The following is a 22,089-nucleotide window of genomic DNA, read 5'->3' on the forward strand; positions in this document are numbered from 1 at the left end:
CCTTGGAATTTCCTGAGTGGTAAGAGCTATTAAGGTGTCTTTTGTTATGTTAATGACATGACTTTTGGAAAGCACTAAGGAGGAGGGCTAGTTGCCAGCAGAACCAATATTGTGATTAAAGGGTTGGAACTTTCAGTCCCAGTCCCAGGGAGGCTGGAGGGGCTGGAGGCGGAATCAAAGCCCAGTGGCCGATGACATAATTCATGGTGCCTACGTAATGAAGCCTCCACAAAGTCCCAGAAGCACAGAGTTCAGAGAGCCTCTGGGCTGGTGAGCATGTGGAGATGTCAGAAAGGGGCATGCCCAGAGCAGACACGGAAGCTCCTGGCTCATCCTCCATAGCTTGCCCATCCATCTCTCCTGAGTTAATATTCTTTCATAATAAACTGGTAATCTAGTGTTGTTTGTTTGCTTGTTTTTAGTTCTGTGAGTGGCTCTAGAAAACTAATGGATCCCAAGGAAGGGGTCATGGGAATGACCCCTCTGATTTATAGCTAGTAGATCAGAGTACAGGTGACACCTAGGTTTATTTAGGACTGAACCATGAACTTGTAGAATCTGATGCTATCTCCCAGCAGATGGTATCGGAGCTGAGTTGACACAGCTGGCGTCAGAGAGTTGCTTGTTGGAAGTGTGGGGAAACCACTCACACACTCACAAGACGACCACACCAACAAAAACAGCTAGGAATACATATGCAATGACACTTAAAATATCCCATTAGAAGATTAGTTAAAGTGACTTAGGAAAGTATATGTGAGATTACAGGAATTATACTCATAATAAGCCTCTAACAGAGTAGTGTAAGTAGATAAAGAGTAGATAAAAGGTAATTTAAAACATGTCACGTGGCATGAGACTTGAAGTTACAAGACTTATTTTGTTTTCTATGTCATGTTAGCTACGTTATGCTGCATCTATTTTGCTCATCTGTGATCTTAGACAACACCTTTCACATACTATGTCTAAGTTTCCTCTCCTGTGAAATGGAAATATTGTCCTAAGTCATGTAATTATTGATAGGGGGGAAAAAGAATATAAGATAGCATGTATGAAGGTGCTTTACAAATAACTCAGTGACCGACACGTTTATGGAATCCTGAAGACATTGATGATGGTGGTAGTGGTAGTGATACTGGCTAAACAAGGCAAACCAACACAACCCAATAAAGTTAAATTGATTTATTTGCATCTATCTATCTATCTATCTATCTATCTATCTATCTATCATCTATCATCATCTCTGGGGCCAGAAAATCCTTTATGAATGTTAAAGATTAGAGCTGATTCTTCCATTAAGTTAAATACTTGAGTCAGTCCCTAGTCAAACTTTATCCACAGAGGTCCAGGTATCACCCTTGGGAGGCTCTGTTTAGTTCTTATTCCAAATTTGACCCACACAGTCCTGCCTACAAAGGATAAACTTGAGTGAGATGGTTTGGGTACTTTTCCTAGTGGATCCTGGGACTTTTTGCACACCAGAGTAGGTTGGGCAGGGGTATGAACCCGTATCTTGCAGATAGCCTTCTGGTCTTCTGAAACGGTAGTATTGGAATTATATTCATGAAACTTCTATTTTTAGGCCAAAGTGCTAATTTTAATCAAGACAGATCAGCTTGGTTGCTCTTCTGGCAACAAGCAGAGATTTCATTTTGAGTTTTGGTTCCTTTGCTAAAAACCATTTTTGCTAAGAGAGTAATATAAACATCTAGTAGGGAGGAGAAAACTGGAAGAAGAGAGCTGGCACTTTCAGGATATAGGTGTAGGTTGCTAACCAGCAGTTTAGTGGAAAGAAGATGCTTGAATCAAAGTTAGCACTTCAACTCAAGGATTCTAGGGCTTTTAGACAGTAATATATCAAAATGGAAAACTGTACATATTTAAAATAAATAATAATACATATTTTATTTAATTCGTGGAGATCAAATAAAATAGTTTATGAAAATTACCTTCTGCAAAATATCAGTTACCCTACCTTACTCAAGATAATTTATGTTCTTCTTAATTCTGCCAAACTGAGAAGTTATTTTTATGGTTCTTATGTTTTTAAACATTACTTAATTAAAATTAAGGTATGAATTATGTGTATATTATAAATATATTTTATGAATCATATTTTCCTATGTTAAAATTCTTACTTTTATTGTTACTGGTTAATTACTAAGCACTTATTGGTTATATACTAGGTATTGTTGCACTTGTATATGAATTTAGGACATGAGAACAGGACATAAAACAATAGATTTTGGGGAAAGTGTGTTTTAGTTTGATGATGAGATATTGATAAGAATTGAACAATCCTTTTAAAGCTTACATTTGTTACTTAATAAAAAATAAGTCTAACATGCTGCTTTTCAGTACAACATTTTTGTGAGTAATCTGTGAAAATTTATGAAGTCATGAGATTTCAATCTCAACTCTGAGAGACACTTGAGGAAACATTTTGCAGAACCCCTCCATTTATAGGTCAAGGAACCAAAGCCCCATTCCTATATTATTGTCTATTGTCTGAGTTTGAAGAGAAAATATGTCATTTGCTGTGTACGCGTATATAAATAATCACAGGTGGTCAGCAGGAGACCGTGTGCAACCTGTTACCGCAAAGCTAATGCCTGGAGCACTCTCCCCCACTCCTCCTTTGCATCCTCTAAATAAACAAGTAAACAGAAAACTCCTCTCATTTAAGACTATCGCTCAATCGGCCTTCCTTAGAGGAGTTGTCCGTGAACTTCCTCCGGTCCATGTCTAACCCCCACGAGGCTTTATAGAATGGAATGCACGTAGAACTTCTTTAGTTTCCGGTTTTACTTTTTTTTTTTTCTGTGAAAAGAACACTTAACAGGAGATCAACCCTCTCAGCAAATGCTTGTGAGAACACCATTGCTGACTACAGGCACGGTGCTGCTCAGCAGACCCCCAGAGCACATGCATCTGGCTGGACTGCAGCGCCTGCCCACTGATCGTAACTTCACCTTTGCGTGTGTGTCTGTGTCCCCGAGAAGCCACACGCCCCAAAGGAGTAAGAGCACTGCCAGGTGTCTCTCACCACTGAGCTCCCAGCGCTGACCACAAACATGGCTCATTATACATGCTCAATAAATATTCACTGAATTAATAATACTTAACAAGCAAAATTCAATCGATGCCATTTAAAAATATTCTAAAAACTCTAAAATTTGCAGGTAAGTTTTTCTGACATTTGTCATCCCAGTGGTCTTTAGAATAATGTCAGTCTCCAGCTTATTCCTAATCACAAATATTTCTGGAAGAGAATACTGAGATTCCTACTGTGCCTGTATTATGGAGCAACTGTGCGTGTATGTGCGTGCATGTGTGTTGAGACAGATGGAGGAGAGGGATGGAGAGAGAGAAAGAAAGAAGAAGAAAGGGGAGGATGAGGGGAGGAGAAGGGGAAGGAGGAGGAGGAGAAAGAGGGAGAAAGAAGCAAAGTATTAAGAAGCAGAGATTAACTTGTAAGGAAGGGGTCAAGTTCAATAAAGAAATAAAAATACCCTTTGTGGTGAAACCCTAATACTAAAGACATAAAAACTAAAAGTGTGGGGAGTATGTACACAATAGTCATGTAGCCTCACACATGAACCTACAGCATATATGACCAAAAATGTGATCACACTGCTTTTTTCCACATATAAAATAACAGTAACAACTATGTATTTTTAAAAGTGTACTCAGTGGTGCATATCCATTCTTTGATTCAAATCTCCATTCTGATTAACCCAACTTGAAACCAATAAAGTGAGGTGTATAATAACTCATGTAGTGCTTATTTATAAAGTTAGGTACTCTTGCTAAGATATATATATATATATATATATATATATATATATATATATATATATATATAGTTATTTATAATATTATAAGGTAGCTATACTCATTTTCATTATCTTGAAGTAGGAACTGAGCCTTAGGTAAATTTGGATTAATGTCACGAAACTGCTTGGTCGCATACCCTAAACTTCTTCTCCGCCTCTTTCCCTCCTCCTGGGAAGAGGAGAGCACCAAAAGCGGAATCAGCCTCCTTGAATCCAGAAACACAAGCCACGTTGTGATGATAGCAGGGCCACTGCACATGCCTGGATCCTTGGATAACCTCGTGGAGTGGAAAAATTACCCACATGTGATCAATCACCTAATTTGCAGCTGTTACATCTAAGGAAAGAAATCTTGATCTCATTTACGCCACCGTAATTAGGAGTGAATTTATTACAAGACATTGCCCTATGCCAGAACAAACCAACAAACAAGTAACCCCTACAAACATGGCTTCCACCCAGTATTTTGGAGATGGCTAAAAAAATTCTTGAACCAGATGGAGCTGAACTAAAGTTTCAAATAAAAGAAAATCCTCATAGGCAACATCGAGGACTTGTTACAATGCAATATCCTGGCTTACCCCTCCTGTAAGGGAGCGATATATACACTCTATTGCATGTTCCATGTCTCAGAACCTCAGTGTTGCAGGTTCACGCAGCCAATTTTGTCATCATATGAGCAGATCTACCTACTGAGATAGACTGACATGGACCAAGGTCATTAGGCTGATAGATAAAAACAATGTCAATTTTTGAGTTTATAATGAGAAATCCTTATCACACAGAGATCCTCAAGTTGATGTAACCAATATATTTCCCTCATGTAGACGAGGTAAACAGGGTGCCAAATTGTAATCAGAAGCTAGTGCACAGTTTTATTGGACCTGGATACGCTTAAAGGCTATATAATCAGCCCCTTGAGTCCCTACAGGCAGATGCACTTGGGAAGCCAAGTTTTAATCAGAGATTGCTTCATGGACGTGGAATCAGATACACGGAGTCTGATGATTCCTGTGTCACACACACAATGCGTCTCACAGCCGTGATTCTCTTGGCAATGGGTTCAGATGTGCTATTGCGCATCTTTAACTAAGATCACTGTCACAGTGCTACGCCGTGCGCATTTCCAGATCTGGAGTGGCTTTATCATGAGGGTCAGAAACGTTCAAAGTCAAAACAAAGGCTAAGGGTTCTCCAGTCCTTCTATGCTGTTTGCACCTCATTGATTTGGTGGCAGGGCGGCATGGGGGTGGGTAGCTTCCTTTTCCTACGATTCCTCTTCTGATCCACTCATTCCGTTTTAGCTTTATGACTACATTACTTTGAACTGACTTGCCCTACGTTGGCTCCAGTCAACTGAGCCAAATCACTGTTCAGGTCTCAAAGAGCCATCTCATTTCAACCATTTCTGCATTTTGAAGGCCCATTGTTAGAGCTGCCAGGTACTAACAATGAAAGAAACGTTTTCAGAAGTTAATTTTCAGAAGAGAAACAGTAAGGTCAAGTACCATAGATTACCAGAATTTATTATTCCTTCTTTACTGTGCTCTGAGATTTCACTTTCTTTTTAGCTTTCTTATGGCATTTGATCATGTATTGCTTTATAATCTGATAATTATTAGAGCTTTATAGTTCAAAGTTCAGTTTGCAAGAGAAGTAGCTATTCGAGATTTATCATTGCAGTCACTTTACCACTCAGGACACTGTCTTACAAAGATAAATTTAGTTAACGTTTGAATAATTGATTTAATAGAAAAGTTAATGAGAACAATGGAGACAAAAAGTGTGCTAAATTCCTTCTGTTCATATCTTGTGACTAGGGCAGCCTGGCTACTCTGACAGCAATATCTCTTAGTCAGTATTCACTGCATTATACAATACACTTTAATTCCTCAGAGGATAATGAGAAATCATACTAGTGTGTTTCAAATTTCCTGAAAAGTTAGGGAAGTAGTAGTGATGTTGGTAGGGGGTTATGGTTTTTTCACATGTTATAGCAAATTAAATATACTCTTCCATTTGCCATTAGAAATGCTTTCTAAGGCCAGAAATGCAACAGTGAGCATCGCAAAAATCCCTGTGTCTGGGTACCACCCAAGCTATAGCACCAGAAGTCCTGGAGGCATCGCTCAAGAATCGGTTTTTGTTGTTTCAAATTTACCTAATACACAGCCAGGTGTGAGAACTGTTGAATAAGTCCATTAAATCATTCTAAGGGTGTGTTTTTTTCGTACTGAGAAAGGTCACCAAGGTAATATTGGAAATAAATGCAGTCTCTCCATGAGAGAAACACCCCTCTCCCCTGACTTCCTGACTGAAATGAAAAGCATTTTTCTACCATATTAGGCTGATTTATTGTTTCATTTCTGTTTCCTTTGGTAGATTCTACACTCCATGAGGACAGGATTAAGCATATTTGTCTTGCTCATTATTATTTCCCAGGAGAAAAAAAAGCCCACAGTGCCTGAGACCTATTAGTCACCTAATAAACATTGGCTGAGTGAGTCAATGAACTTAGGGTTCTAGAAAATTTGTAACAAAGGAAGAATATTTTTATCTACTTAAAAAATGATGTGGAAAGAGCAATAAAAGGCAATACATTTTTATGCTTGTAGATAATACTTTTATTAGATAAAATACTTCCATGGGAGTTTAGGGATATAAATTTACGTGATGAACCACTTGGGTTTCTCATAAAATTATCATACTAGATCATTACATTTAATCACAGGCAAAGAATCTGAAAGGAAATAAACTGCCTTTAATCTTCTCGTCTTTAAAGCACTGACTGTCAGAATGGCTGGAATAAGAAAAAGAATTTCAGACAGTGGGGAATATTATCAAATAGACTTTCCCAACAGGAAGCAGGGCAACAGATTTGGAAACTGCAGCAGGACGTGTCTAGGAGAGGTTTGCCGCCGTATGAGAATGGGAAAGAGGACATTGGGCTAATGCTTGTCTGATATTTGCATGGGTATCCTGAAAAGGGAGGAAGGGAATGGACTTTTTCCACAGCTGAATTCCAGATGTATCTAAAGGAACACATTTTACTCTCACTGATGTCAGCTGTCTCCTGACTCCTTTCAGTAACTGCTACAGATGGGGCATTGGAAACCCCTGCCTTTTCGGGCAACGACTCTCGATCCTCTTTGGTGCACAGTGCCAGTCTGATCTCGGTCTCATAGCTTAATAATAACAATGCTAAAAAAGCAATTGCCCTGTAATGAGTGCCTGCTGTTTGGCATGTCTTTGCCTGTAGTATCTATTGCAATCATCGCAGCAAACCCAGCAATAGTTATTACCATCCATCTTAAACCTGAAGAAACCAAGGAGCAGAAAGTATTAAGGAGGCTGCTTGTGCTCATACAGTCAGTCAATACGGGTAGTTTCACAGAGACTCAAACAATGGGTTTTCCTGTGGCAGTGTTTCCTGCGAAACCTAGGGATGAAATCCTTAAATACAAAGGTAAAGATTAGGAGCATGTTAATTTCAGTTCCTTTTTTTTTTCCCCCAACTCCTTGGTCTCCATAGTGTCCAAGCAAGGGCTCCATTCAGGTCAGTCTTTGGTCCCAGGAAATACCAAATTAACTGACTAATCAGCCCACAGACAAATGAATTGTCAGTTTGATCTTTGCAGGGTCAAAACACATGGTTTATGAACAACATAGTCGTCGTTGTACTGGTCTTAACACTGTAGCTGATATACAATTATTAAATAAAATAGAACTGTAAGTGGCTTTTGTGCCTTCTATATCGTATTTGGTCGGCTTTATATTACTTCAGGGACTTGATGGTTACAAAATTTATGTATCTTGTCCAGCCAAGAACATGTTTCTAACCTACTATCTAAGAAAGGCTGCAGACACAAGAGGCAGGGAGATGGCCAATTCAAGCCTTCTTCCAGATGTTTGGGTTTTGAGACAGCCAGTACGATGTGCCAGCTGGAATGTAATTGGATTTGGAAAAGGATGATTTCCGCCATGAACCTTGAATAAGTCATTATTTTAGTCGTCAGGATGAGATCCCGGATAGAGATCTAATCCTAAAGCTCTAGGGGAAAAAAACATTGCTTCCCCTGAAAGGAAGATGAAGCACACAGGAGATCTGATTGCACATAGAAAGTGATTCTGAAGGCCCTATCAGTGAGAGGCAGAAAATGCCTTATGATGTGATGATTCTCTAACCGTGGATGGACTGTGGTCATTTTCATACTGCAGCATTCACAATATACGTCTCTGCTTGGCCTCTCCTCCTTGCCTACCACTGCTTTCCCAAGCCAGAACAATTGAGCCTAATTCACAGGCTTGACCTGGTCCTAGTCCTCACCGATTTCCTAATCTCAAGATAAAAGGATATAACCAGTACCCTGGGACTCAGCCTCAAGCTCTCATTGCTACTCAGTTCTACCCTTTTTCTGAGACATGGTCCACATTTGAACCACAGGTTTGGTCACCAGTTCTCTGTTTGGGTCCCTGTACTTGGCTTTTTAGTTAGGAGTCCGTATCTCTAAAACCTGGATCTGGATTCATTCTTTAGCTTTAAAGCTTTTTAAAATGAATGTATTTTTAGAGAGGAGGAAAGGGAGGGAGAAAGAGAGGGAGAGAAACATCAATCAGTTGCCTCTGGCATGCCCCCAACAGGGGACCTGGCCCACAACCCAGGCATGTGCCCTTACCAGAAATCAAGCCGGCGACCTTTCAGTCTGTGGTGGGACACTCACCCCACTGAGCCACACCAGTCAGGGCTGGGTTAATCCTTTTCAAGCCAGTTGCCAGGAACTAAAATTCTGGCCCTAGCTCCTTGACCATATGCCTGAGACATCTTTATCCAATTGCAGATTTCCCTGCTACCTTCCTGCTACCTAGATTCTTGACTTTCACTAGCTCTGATTTCCATCCACTCAGTAAGCTCAATATCCACTTCCTCCTGCCCCTATCTCAGAATCAGTGCTTCCTGATAACTATTTTGTTTCTAATTTTTTGCTTTTTGGGGGTTATGTTGATGGGCCCCACTTACCCCTTCTGTCTGTGGCTGCTCTATTTTCTGCTCCCATCTCCCCCAGAACCCTTCTGTTTGCACCATCCTGATGCATCATGAAACTCTGGGCAGACTTATGACACACCGCATCTCATAAATCCTAAGTGCTGAATATGCAGACAAATACCTCATGCTGGTCAGTGTGTGCAGTTGCATAATTCCACATGCCATGTAGTGCTGCTGGCACCTTTCCTTGCAGGAACAATTCCTCTTCCTGGAAATAATCACAACCAGAAGCATTAAATTTTGCAATACCCTGGGAAACCACTTGAATTATTCCATGAGAGTGAGAAAGATATCAAGTGTCAGTCCTGGATTCAACTTGTGGTAGGACAAGAAAACTAGGTTTGTAGTGTCTTGGTCACAGCAATATTCCCCTGCATATTTTTAAAAAGCATGTGTTTATATTGTTTTATATATTTAGGTGTTTAGTGCCTAAATCTTCCAATTCCAATTGTGAGGATATCTGAGCAATGGGAGTGCTTACTTCTTTAAAGGCCTTTAAAATTAGGATGGGTTCTCTCTCACTTTTGGGGGATTTAGTTCAAAGGCAAAATTCTACCCAAATTCCTGGTTCCATATCAAACCCTCACCTCTAGGTTGCATTTGGTGGTATCATTTTGGCTCCCGAAGGCCTATTTTACATATAGCATTTATCATTAAAATTTAAATCTTGAGAATGATAAATAAGGACATATATATACAGAAAGACACATAATAAATGTGTGTGTAGGCCCATGACGGTCTGCAAAGTATACCTACATGTAACATTTCATTACAATACTCAAAATACAGTGTAAACTACATATCATTCTCATCATATAGCTGTAGAAGTAGAAACCTTAAGGGACTTGACTAAGACATCTAGGACAACCAGGAGCTGAATTTTGGTCCTGTGGCTCCCAGCATTCCATCATTTTACCAGATCCGATCCGCCCAGCTCACTGCCTTGGCTGTCCCCTTCCTTGTGTTGGTTCTCAAAGGGGAGTCCGTTACACTTAGAAATTACCTGCCTAAGAGGAAGCCACAGACCAAAAATTTCGACAAAGCACCCAGTCTGGTAAATTTGGAATGGGAAATTCTGTTATATCCATACCCTTACCAAGAATGGGAGAGGGAAAAGGCAGAATCATCAAACTTCTGTCCTTGAAAGGGAAGCACTGATATTTTATTCCTCTGGTCATTCAAACAGCACGTGCTTGATTAGGCACCTCTCCCTTCTCAGGCTGCGATAGAAATTAGGGGTGCAAAGATAAAAAAGGCGGTGTCTACTCTGGAGCTGCTCCTAGGTTAGTGGTGAAAACTAGAAATGCTTTTGATTAAGGTTACCTACAAAATGTTACATCACCTCAGAAAGAGAACACCCTGCTCTGTCTCTGGAGCATAAAAAGCATCATTGAGAAAAAGTCGAAGAAGGCAAAGGGGAAAAATACCTCCCTGTTAAGTGAGGAATGCATATGGAAGGAAGTCTATATATTAAGGTTTGAAATAAGGACATTGTGAAGAGGATTCTGGGACTGTTGCGTTGTGGAGAAGGAAAGATTGTACATGTGTCTACATGTTAGTTTAGGATCATGTTAAGAAGAATGACGGATGTCACCCACAGACTTCCTGCTTATTCCCCAGGCAGTGAGGGGCCCGCTGAGATGCGTAAATGGCAGTATTGAGAGAGATCTTGAAATCTCCTAACTCCCTGAGTTTGATTTCCCTCCAAAGCAGAGTCTGAGACAAACATTTTGGTGCCAGTGGTTTACCTGGACTATAATTTCTGCAACCAAGGTGCAGAACTAGAGAGGGGAAGTAGGGAAAGAAGGAAAGCCACTGGCAAATGTAAAAACGGGTGGGCTACGTATGAGATACTCCACACTGGGACATCAAGGCTCAGTCAGCTGGGGACCCACTGAGATAGGTGGAATATAGGGTTGCCCTACCAACTGCAAGGGATCTGGGCCATTTATCCACACACTCTACTCTTCATCCACAAAGGTTACATCTCAGGCATTAACTCCCCAGAATTTCTGGCTTGATCTGTTCTAAGAGCACTTTCATGAGAGCAAGCCTTCAGGGGGAGAGGTACAGGAAATATTAGCCTGTCAGGGAGCCACGTACAGGTGACCCCTTCAGTGGACCCAGTTTGATAGGACTAGAAAGGGGATCTTTTTTCCCCTACAAAGTGTGAGGCTAGCCTGTTCTACCTGGGAGGCATAGGGAGAGACCCCCCTTGAGGCAACTGTGCATTTTAAATCATTAGGGGTTTCTCCCTTGTCATCTCCTTCAGCGAGGCTGTGCCATGGTAAATCTGAAACATGCCCAAACTGTATCCCACTGCCTGCTGAGAGGGTCGGCTTTTAAAAGCTGGGGTATCCTAATTGCAGTCAACAGGCTGCTTTTGAATGCCTATGGCACTTCGCTTGGGAAAGCAAACTGCGTGTTTGTTATTTGTCTTCCCTGGGATATACAGTATCAAGAAACAAGGCCTACCTTCCAAGGCTTCAATCCCTTTTGTTGCCCCAGATTGCAAATGACATCTGTGTGTGGGATGCATTAAGGCCCTTTGTGTCCAAGTATCAGCCGGAGGCCTGCTCAGTGTTCACCCTGGCAGCTCTCATTAGGAGGAATAATAGGCAACATGTTTCCTTAAGATTTGTTATCTTTTCTCACTCGGTCCCAGCCAACGTGTCTGCTGGGCATTTTCTGGGACCTGCTTTGGCGCAATAATGTGGAAGGCGAGATAGCAGAGCAGCATTTGCTATGGGATCCCAGCTGCAAGCCTCACATCTGCTGAGGATTCTGTAACTTTCTTTGAACATAATTAAATACAATCACCAGTCTCCCCCTTGGCCTCCCACCATAGACCCCATTAGAAGAGGGGAGGAATCTGACATCAAACCTATGCGGAAAATGCTGAACAATGAGACCGACGCAACTTCAGCTCATCGTCCGTTTCTGCTGAAGAAGCATTTGAATCATTACTGTTCTGAAATCTCTGCTTTTCTTCTCTTCTTCCTTCTTTTTTTCCCTTCTTCCCTCCATCTCTCCCTACCCTTCCCTCTTCCCTGCCCCTTCTCTCTCCTTTTTCTTCTTCATTTTAGTGGGGCTTACATGGTTCAGAAGTCTTTATTATCTTTCTCTCTCTCTGTCCGACTCTCTCATTCACCCTTTCCTAAGACAAGTAATTATTTAAATCATTCCAGTACATATGCAAGATAGACACCTGCTCTGATGAGTTTAAAATCATCGTGTAAAACAAGCTCAGAAACACGTCAGCCTGATTCCCGGGGAAACCACTGCTTTTGGAGTCGGACATACCTGGGTGTAAATGCTCCTCAACTGTCTCCTAATTATTTCACTTCCTCAGGCCTCTTTTCCTCATCTATAAAGTCACTAGCATTATTTTTTAAACTGACAAGGTTGTGACGTATAAACCAGTTAGTAAGCCCCAGTACCTCAGGCAACACTTTATAGCTTTCCTTCCATCCTGCTTGTCTCAGGTTGTCCCTTGAAAAGGGTTAGACAAAAAAAATGTTGCAAGAAAGAATATATGACCGCTGGTGGCCAGAATATGTATTTCTATGCTCATAGAAACATAACATTTCGGAGCCAGAAAACACAGTCACTCTATGTAGATTAGGAAGTAAACAACGTTAAGGAACCTGCCTAATAAAGGATTGAGAGTTGGTTGAACCAAGGCTCATGACTTCTCTCCTGGGACTCCATCCACCTCGTCGCTCTGCAGAGTGAATTTGAGAACCTAGGCAGCCCGCACACAGCAGGAGTGGAGAGTCCGCCACTCTGTTCCAACCTCCTGTACGCCAGGATGTGTTCGGCTCTAGACTCATTTACTTTTTCGAACAATGTCTACAACACAGTCATATCTTTGTGGTAGAGAACACCGACTGCTTGCATGGCAGCCACCCACTACCCTTGTCCTTTCCTGCAAAAGTCTCCATTCTATGTAGAAGCTAAGCGTGACAGCTGCTTCCTTTCCCAGCTTCTCCTGGAGCTAGGCCATGGTCATGGAGCTCACAGAGGCTGAAGCTACACTAGGGGACGTGATCTTTCATTTGGAACTTATGAACTATTCATTACAAAAGAAAAGCACTCCACAATCTTACTATCATATTTGTTTACATGTCTTTGCATACACACACATCCCTGTGAGCTCACACGCACACATACACACACTCATTCGTAATTAATATTCTATAATTCTTCATGTACTATTACAAATTTCCCATACAATGGAAAATCCTTCTACACCATTATTTTGGCTACATGATTGTCTAATTTATGACTAAGTGGATATTTATTTAAGCAGCTTTCTATTGTTGATCACTCAGCTTAGTTTGAACAGTTGATATTATAAATAGCATTTCCATGACTATCCATGAAGCTACAATTGATCTTCTTTTCCGGGGCATATGAATGTCTTTTCTAGGTGGTGGCATTGCTTTACCAAAGAGCCTAGAAAGAGCAAGTCGCTTTTGTGTAGTTTTACACTTTCCAAAGTGCTCTTCTTATATTCGCCATCTTCTTTGAGCTACAAAATTATCTTTTGATGATGAGTGAATAGCTATTATTAAATCTATTTTTGGTGCAAAAACTGAGGAGCATAGATTTGACTGGTTTTCCTAAGAACTAAGCCAGTATGTGGCATGTCATAGAGGATTCTGTTTTTACTCTAAAGCCTAATATCTTGCATCATTTTTTTCTTATTATCTTCCTACCTACCAGCCTGCTTCCTTTTTTAAAAAACAAAAAATGACATACATTATCTCTGTCTTTGTGTTGCTTGTAGTTCACTTGGGGAAAGTGGCAAACAATTTGACATTTACATTATCTTGTGAAAAAAATGTAACCAAGGAAGAATAAAGAAATGGTTCTTAAGTCAAAAAGGAATACTATGCAAACCTTCCTAGAAAACATATAATTTAAGGAGAAGTACTCCACCTAAACCTCATAATTCTAACTGAGATCTTTAAACTTTCCTTTAATCAATTATAACCTTTTTTATCTCTACTTTTTTAGATTTACAATATTACACACAAATAAGGCAGCATTTGTCCTTGTCTTTGGCTTGAACCCCTGCCCTCTCTGTAAACTCCTTCAGCATACCCAAGCTCACCCACTATGTATGCAACCTGTCATTTTAGGAGCACTTCTCCCACTTCACGCTCTGCTCTTGGAACTCATTTCAAGATTTGTGTCTTTCATGAAACCAAAATAAACTCCTATTAGTTGTACCTGAGAAACAGAATTCTCACAGCATGTTGGAGAAGATTGCAGCCTTATTACTCTGTAAAATTTTCTATCTGACCTCAACGAAAAAATTGCCAGATTGCCTTCTAGTGGAAATTACTATGTTTTGGACCAGGGCTACAAGGACATTTAAGACATTTAAGACATGCCAAGAGAAGGTCATTATGCAAATGACCCAGGAACAGTGGGATGGTGACCTTCTGAGAAATGAGCCAGAGATGTGTCCCCTTTGTTCCCTCCTACATAGTTCTGTCTTTGTAGCTTTCTGATGAGTATTATATAATAATGGTCTTGCAGCTGAATTGCCTTAATCTCCTCCAAAGCTCAGAAGAGCTCCATGGATGGGACAAAATTTCAGCAGGCAGAGGCGGTGGCCCTCAGGGATGAGGCTAAACAAAGCTGGAGCAGGGGGAATGGCCTTCGAATATGATGTGAAGAGATGCTCCCTAAGAAGGTATTGGTGGACAAAGAGGTTCCCTCAATGGGCTTTGTCTTTGGAAGCCACTTCCCCTGGATTCTCAGACATTTCTGATCATGCGTGGCAACACTGCTGCTCTTGGAAATGGCATTTAGCTCTATGCTGGTAGACTCCACTGTAATTAAAGTCAATCAAAGCATTCAGGGAATTTTGGGAACCTTACCATCTTGGCATAAGATCAGTGCGATGGGGATAAGGCATTTGGGTTGACAACTAAGTCATACTTCTAGAAATATCACTCAAGAACTCAGGATTTTTGGCATGCAAAACAAAAGTACTTAAATACGTTGCCGAGGGCAATTTCCATAAGCTGGATCTGAGTTGCCAAACCATTACTGAAGGCCAAAAGGCGGGCATGGTAGGCAAGCCATTAAAGGTTAAGTTGGCAAATGTTAAGTTTCAAAAATGAGCTGAAGAAATCTTTTGTGTTGGGAGGACTAGACCTGTTCACGCAGAGAAATGCATTCAATTTTATAATAAACACTTGCATTCATTGTCTATTGTGGTATAACAAATCACCATAAATTTAGAGGATTAGGACAATATGCATTATTTATCCCAAAGTTTCTGTGGGTCAGCAGTCTGGGTGCTGCTCTTGTGGGTTTTCCGCAAGACCATAATTGAGGTGTCTACTGAGCTGCATTCTCATCTGGAGAAATGACTGGGGAAGAATCTGCTTCCAAGCTCACTCAGGTATTTGGCAGAATTTACTTCCTTATTGCAGGACTGATGGCCTCAGCCAGTTGCTGCCATCAGCTGGTGCCTGTCCTCAGGTCCTAGAGGCAGCCTACCGTGCGTTCTTGACATGTGTTTCCACCCCGCAAAAGGGCCTCTTGATTTTTCACCCGAGCAAGGACCGTCTTCAGAGCCAGTTGGCTAGCATGGTAGAGACTCGTATATTTTAACAGACATGGGAATGATGCCAGGTTCCTCCCCTTGGCCATATTTTATTGATTAGAAGCAAATCAAAGGTTCCTCCCACACTCAAGGGGAAAAAATTGCACCAGCTGTGACCACCAGGAGCTGGGGATCATGGGTACCAGCTTTGATCTGTTTGCCCCTGCAAGAAATAAACAATTCATCGTTGAATATGGATATACTGAGCTCTAAACTCAGGAGTCACCTTCATTCTCTACCTTCACTCTCTGGACAACCGCCCCAGCTTCCTGCTGGCCTCTGAGTCCCACATGACTCCTAAAAATTATCTTCCAGAGAATGCATTTTATTTAAAATCTAATTTAACACATTACAGACCTGAAGCCCCATCCCCCTACAAACTGCCTACAGGTTAATTCCAGAATTTTTAGAATGGAAGTCTTGAACGAAATGCATACAGCTCTTTAGTTGTAGTTTACAGTCACTTTAGCTCTGCCTCTTATCACACTTCCTGTATTTCCCTGAACACGGTTTCCTAGTTCTCGCCTTTGATGCTGGGCCCACTTTTCCTCAAATAACGTCCTCACCTCTCCTGGCACTTGATTCATCTGGAAAATTCTAACTTTTCCTTTAGGAAATTTCTAGCTTCATCTCCTGTAAGAAGGATTCTCTGTTATTTCCTTGCGGAGTGTCTCAAATCCTTCAATACTCTTGCATGTCTCAGAAACTCAGTACTAACCCAGCACAGTACACTGATCGTTTGTTTTTCTGTCTCCATCTAGCTGTGGACTAATTCACGGAAGGATTCTGTTTTGCTCCGGTTAAAATTTCTGGTATTTAGTGTTCAACAATGTCATTTGAATGAATTAACAAAACAGTTCTGGTCAATAAATATATAATGTCAATTTGTGCTTTGAGACTTTTATTTGAATAAACATTCTTTCTTGGATATCAATGTATTGAAAGTTTAGTAGTAGTATCTTTTTCTATTTTATTGGGTATTTGACTTTTACCTATTGTTCTGAAAAAATATTTTGAAGCTTATGAACATTAGCTTTTGAGATATAAGTTGCAAATATTCCCCTTTAATTTATCTGTCATTGAATTTTTCCTATTGTGTGTTTGGCAATAGTTTTTAAATAAACCTTTAGGAAGGTAAATATTTTATTTTGAGTGTTTTTGTGATGTTATCTTCTCTGGTTAACATAGAAAATTAAACTGCTCATGAGGCAAAAGGAGAGGGAAATTTACTTGTTTTTCGGTTAACACTGGTAGAATAATCAAAATAGCCATATAATATGTTTAAACAAACATATATCTCACAGTGCAGGTACTCAATAAATATTAGTTCTGTCTAACTATTCTTTACCCTGTACTCACACACAATACCCGTATCTACAAACACATATAAATGTAGAAGCACATTAATATATTCTTTTTTAAAGATTTCATTTATTTATTTTTATTATTTTTTAGAGAGGGAAGGGAGGGAGAAAGAGAGAGAGAGAAACATCAAATGTGAGGTTGCTGGGGGCCATGGCCTGCAACCCAGGCATGTGCCCTGACTAGGAATCGAACCTGCGACACTTTGGTTTGTAGCCTGCACTCAATCCACTGAGCTACACCAGTCAGGGCCACATTCATATATTCTTAATTCACAAACTGATCATGTTTAGGGGCTCTCTGAAACTATCATACTGTGTTTTTCCACAGATTTAGCTTAAAGCTAAAATTATTGATCATGTCTCACCATTCAGTGGGTTGAGTTCGCTGAGTGGTTGCCCTGATGGGGTCAGCCAGGGTCACCCATGTGCCTGCAGTCATCTGGTTGTTTACCTGCGGTGGGATGGCCCAAGAAGGCTCCACTCCCATGGCTGGTGATCGGTGCTGACTGCGGTCTGGCCTCTCTCCACGGAGTTCCAGTGGTTCAAGGATGCCAGTGCAGAAGGTACAAGGCCTCTTGAGAAGTTGTACACAATCGTGTCCACCATATTCTACTGATCAAAGCATATTACAAGGCCATCCCTAGTCAAGGGGTGGGGAAATAGACTTCTTGTGGGGAGGAACTGCCAGGAACTTGAGGCCACTTAGCTGGATTTAAGACCAAGTACTAAAGAGATTACATTCAGTCTTTGAGCAAGTATCAGAATATAGGAGGAGGTTAAATACACCCCTGAGTGAGCCAAGGAAGCTTTTTAGAAAGAGAATATTCTCCTCTTAATTAGTTGTTGTAGAAATATTTGGTTGTGTTAGGTGTACTTCACACATATGGGACTATCTCTGTAGCTTTTCCATCCCACCAACCTATCCCTTTTCAACTCCTAAGTTTGCTCTATGTATAGTTATATGTATGCTCATATACATAAAAATATATAAACATATGTATTATTTACATATAAGCATGCTGTTATTCACAAACTGTATATAAATATATTTCCATGATGAAAAATATTTTAAAGTTTTGATCCAACTCCTTTATTGTGATTACATAAGAGAGGAAAGTAATTTATATAAATACAGCCTGAAAGCCTTTCAAAAATTCCCCATGGCACAATTTTTGGCATCTTCTGTCGTTAGCTGATATGTTATGTGTAATAAAGACCACACAAGATTTCTATCTATATATATTTTAAAACTCGCACACACACAAAGTCAAGTTTTGCAAACTCTTTCAAACTTAGGCATGTGCCTTTTTCCCTTTCTAGTTTCAACTGCCCTGGCCCTATATCTGTGTCCTTCAACTTCCTACAACCCCTAAGTACCACCTCAGAATACTTTCATATGCATGTATTTCCCCTAAGAGTCAGGTAGATAATCCTGCTGGTCTAGAGATCATCATAAGTTACCATGAGAAGTTACCATATAGAATAAAGTTAACAGGAGATTAACAAAGGATGGAGGCTATTTTTTATGATCAATCATAAGAATTAAAAAGGCATTGACAAAGAAAGATTTTTAAAGAATTACAGGATAATAAAATCTGTGAATTTTGAGTTGTATTTATTACAGACTACACATATAACACATATAAATATATCACAGATCACCGTGTAGAGTCCTTCCATTTTGAGGGCTGCAGTTGGTAACTTGTGACCCGTGCTCTGAATCCAGACCACCTTCCCCTTTTGTAAATAAAGTTTTATTGTAACACATTCATCTATTAATGTATTCTCTACTAGGGCTTTTGCTGTACAAGGTAGGATTGGGGAGTCACAATCTAAGCTAACCTCAAACCTTTCCTCTCTGCTTCTTTACAGAAAAGTTTCCTGACCCCTCCCCCACAGTTTTTGAGGTCCTGTGGCTAGGTCACTGCGAACAAGGAGTAGCAAATGAAGGCAGGAGATATTTGTGGTTTACTGGGCAGAATATTCTTTTATCAGAATATTGTCAAAAGCTCTGGGTTTGAATCTTGGTTGGCCATTTGCTAGCTGTACAACTCTGGACAAGCTACTTAACTTTCTGAATTCTTCTGTTCCCAAGTCCCTGTGACCTTTATTTCTGACCTTAAAGTAAAAGATAACAAATATTCTTGAACAATTCTGTGAACTATAAAGATGTGAATTGCTTTAATTACCGTTCATACCATTGACCAAAATATTTGTATTTCTTTAACCTCCCGTCGGCTTTGTAGAATTGCAGTTCTCTGCCTTCTGAAGTAAGGCACGCTGGAGAACGTGCTTTGTCCAGTGAAACGGCAATCAAAGTAATCTGTGTCACTTTGCAGGAGGAGCCATTTATGGAAAGATCTCGGAACATATTAGCTAAAAACTAAGAAAATCCAAATTAAGTGTTTAGTTAATAATTATGTATCCATATCGGTATTGGTTCATTAGTTGTGACAAATCTACCATAGTAATGTCTGATGTTAACAACAAGCAAAGCTGAATGTGGGATTTATGTGAATTCTGTTCTTTCTTTGCAACCTTTCTGTACATTGAAAACTATTCTAAAATATAAAGCCTTTAAAAAAATTACCTTCCCAAGGATTCCTTGGGACTCATACATTACCTCAACAATCAGGGCTTTCAAGTTCATGTCAAGGCTTAGAGCAAAATGTTTCCTTTTCTGTTCACATGTGTGCCCATTTTATTAATTCAGTAATAAACTGCATTAATTCATTGAAACAAATGCTGTCGAATAGTTGCCTTTGAACAGACCACTTACCAAACATCATTCTAGGTATGGGAGCTACGGTGATGAACTTCAGTTCAAATCTCAGACTTCAATCAAATTTTATATTTTCTCTTTAATAAAAAAAAACCCTTGGGTCATTCTAAATTGTACTTATTTTTCTCCCACCATTATTACTATAAATTATTGAAAGAGTAAAATCCTTGGGTTTAAAAGGGTATACTGATTGAATTCAGTCATCTCTGTAAGAGGCATATTTTTTAGATTTTCCTCCTGCCAAAAGGTATGGATAGAAACCTCAACTGGCCATCTAGGCTCAAAAGCAGAACACAGAGATCATTGTTAGGGGACGGGTGTGATGCAGAAGGAGAGAGAGCAGCGCCGTGCGGCAGGCACACACCAGTGCAATTCCCTGGTGATAAGTGATTGGCAGCAGACGTGGTCTGAATGCACTGAAGACAGAGAGAACCTTCTTAAACTTCGTGAATTTTAAACAAAGAGCCCAGAGTAGCTACAGACAGAGAATGAAGACTGAACTTTGAATGGTTGCAAATTAAGGGATTGAGCATTCTTGTAATCCTTTGGTATGTGCTCTGATACAAGAAAATGGCTAATGCAATGCAGAAACAGAAAAGAAATGTAGCAGAATGTGCAAAGTGGAAGATAACAGGCTTTCAGTTCCTAGTGCTGAGCTATTTGAAATCGTTAGTTCTAAATGCTACTTATACTTTGTTTTGTGAACACACACATTTAGATTAACTTTGTTGTAAGCTATAAAATCCTCAGTCCATAGTGTAAAGTAAAAAATATATGCACAAAATATTCTGCACATATATATCCTAGTTGAAATACTCCTGACAGTTTCTTTTAAAGCTATTATTTAGGCTTGCCAGATAATGTGCTATGTGGTTTTATACACATTCTCACAACAACACTAAGAGTTTGGAATTACAGCTGTTCCGACTTACCTATGAGGAACCTAGTTCATGTAAATGAAATAATAATATGGCAATTAGCATTGGATCCAGATTCACACCCATCTTCCTAACAGGTACAAGCAAGATTCTGATTTTCAGAGCAGGTGAAATTATCTCCTGTAGAATGCTATATTAGCGCTAATTATCCCTGTATGGTGTAATAAAAATAAAATACACATAATTCTCACCAGTGAAATGAATTAAGATGAGCTAGTTAGAAACAGAATGGGGAGTCTGATTACTTGCTGGGGTTTCTTGTGAAATATTGATGTCTTTCACCTGGAAGGCATGGGGTGGGGCAGGTGGAATGACTGGACCAGAAAAGCCCTTCCTGGACAGACAGCAAATACACTGCACTGAGCAGAACGATGCAGAAGAGACATATATTTGTTCAGTCTTGTCTTCCCAATCTACCATTTGTGTTATTCTTCCTCTTCTCCAGCTTCCTGATTTTTTGATATTTTATATTAAAATATATCAAACATGAAAAAGTATATAAAACATATATGAGCGGTTAAATAATAATACAACTAAGAAAAGAAACACCTGTGTAGCCAACACCCAAACAACAGCTTTGTGGCCATGAAGTGACCTTTAACCCATCTCGTTTCCTCCCGGCAACAGCTAGCCCGCGTCCTGAATTTCGGCTCAGTTAGTTCCTTTCTTCTCTCTAGTTGCTCCTCGACTTCTGTATTTGTGCTTAATAAGTTATGCAGTTTAGGTTAGTATTTTCACCTTTTATGTAGCTAGGATAATCACATATGCTTATTTGATCCATCATTATATGTGTCAGGTTCATTCTTGTTGATAATGAATGAATTCTTGTTTTCCTGTGGTTACTATTTCGCCTCATGAAAACCTCGGAGTTTATTTACCCAGTGAGCTGGGCAGACGTTTGGGCTCTTTCCCAATATCTCACTAATATTGATAGTGTTGCCAGGACTGCAATAGTGCCTGCTCCTTGGTCTGGTACACCTATGCAAATTTACGTAGGATGTGCACGAAAGAGGAATTGCTGTGTGTTATAGCATGAACATGGTTGAAATTTACTAGGTAATTCCATTCCCCGCCAAAGCAGTAGACCAGTTTATATTCCCACTAGCGGTGGATAGGAGTCCCCACTGGTGCACATTCTCATTGCCTTTTTACACAGTCCAGCTGCATAATCTTACCAAACCGCTCTGTGCAAAACACCAGCCTAGCGATTAGATTTGTATTTCTTAGATAATGCAAACCAAGCAATATTGCGTATGTTTATGATCACTTGTGTTTCTACTTCTCAGAAATGCCCATCTGTGTCTTTCCTCTTTTTATTATACTCTCATTTCTTTCTCTTTTATAACTAGGAATTCTTTATATACATTAGATCTAAAATGTGTGAAAAATATTTTCACCCTTAGTACAGCTTATCTTTTTCACTATGTGGTATCTTTTCATGAGTAAGAGTTTGTGTTTTTAATTTTAATGCGGTTTAATTTCTCAGAATTTCCCCTT

At 39.9% G+C, this 22,089-nt stretch overlaps 1 pseudogene; it reads right to left on the reverse strand.

Annotated features, from left to right (window-relative positions):
• LOC123833000 overlaps positions 1-19,522 on the reverse strand; it is a 32,205-nt pseudogene extending 12,683 nt beyond the window's left edge.
• Positions 19,523-22,089: the final 2,567 nt, after the last annotated feature.

This window comes from Phyllostomus hastatus, unplaced genomic scaffold (genome assembly GCF_019186645.2).
Source record: "Phyllostomus hastatus isolate PE091 unplaced genomic scaffold, TTU_PhHast_1.1 phas_scaffold_21, whole genome shotgun sequence".
NCBI lineage: Eukaryota > Metazoa > Chordata > Mammalia > Chiroptera > Phyllostomidae > Phyllostomus > Phyllostomus hastatus.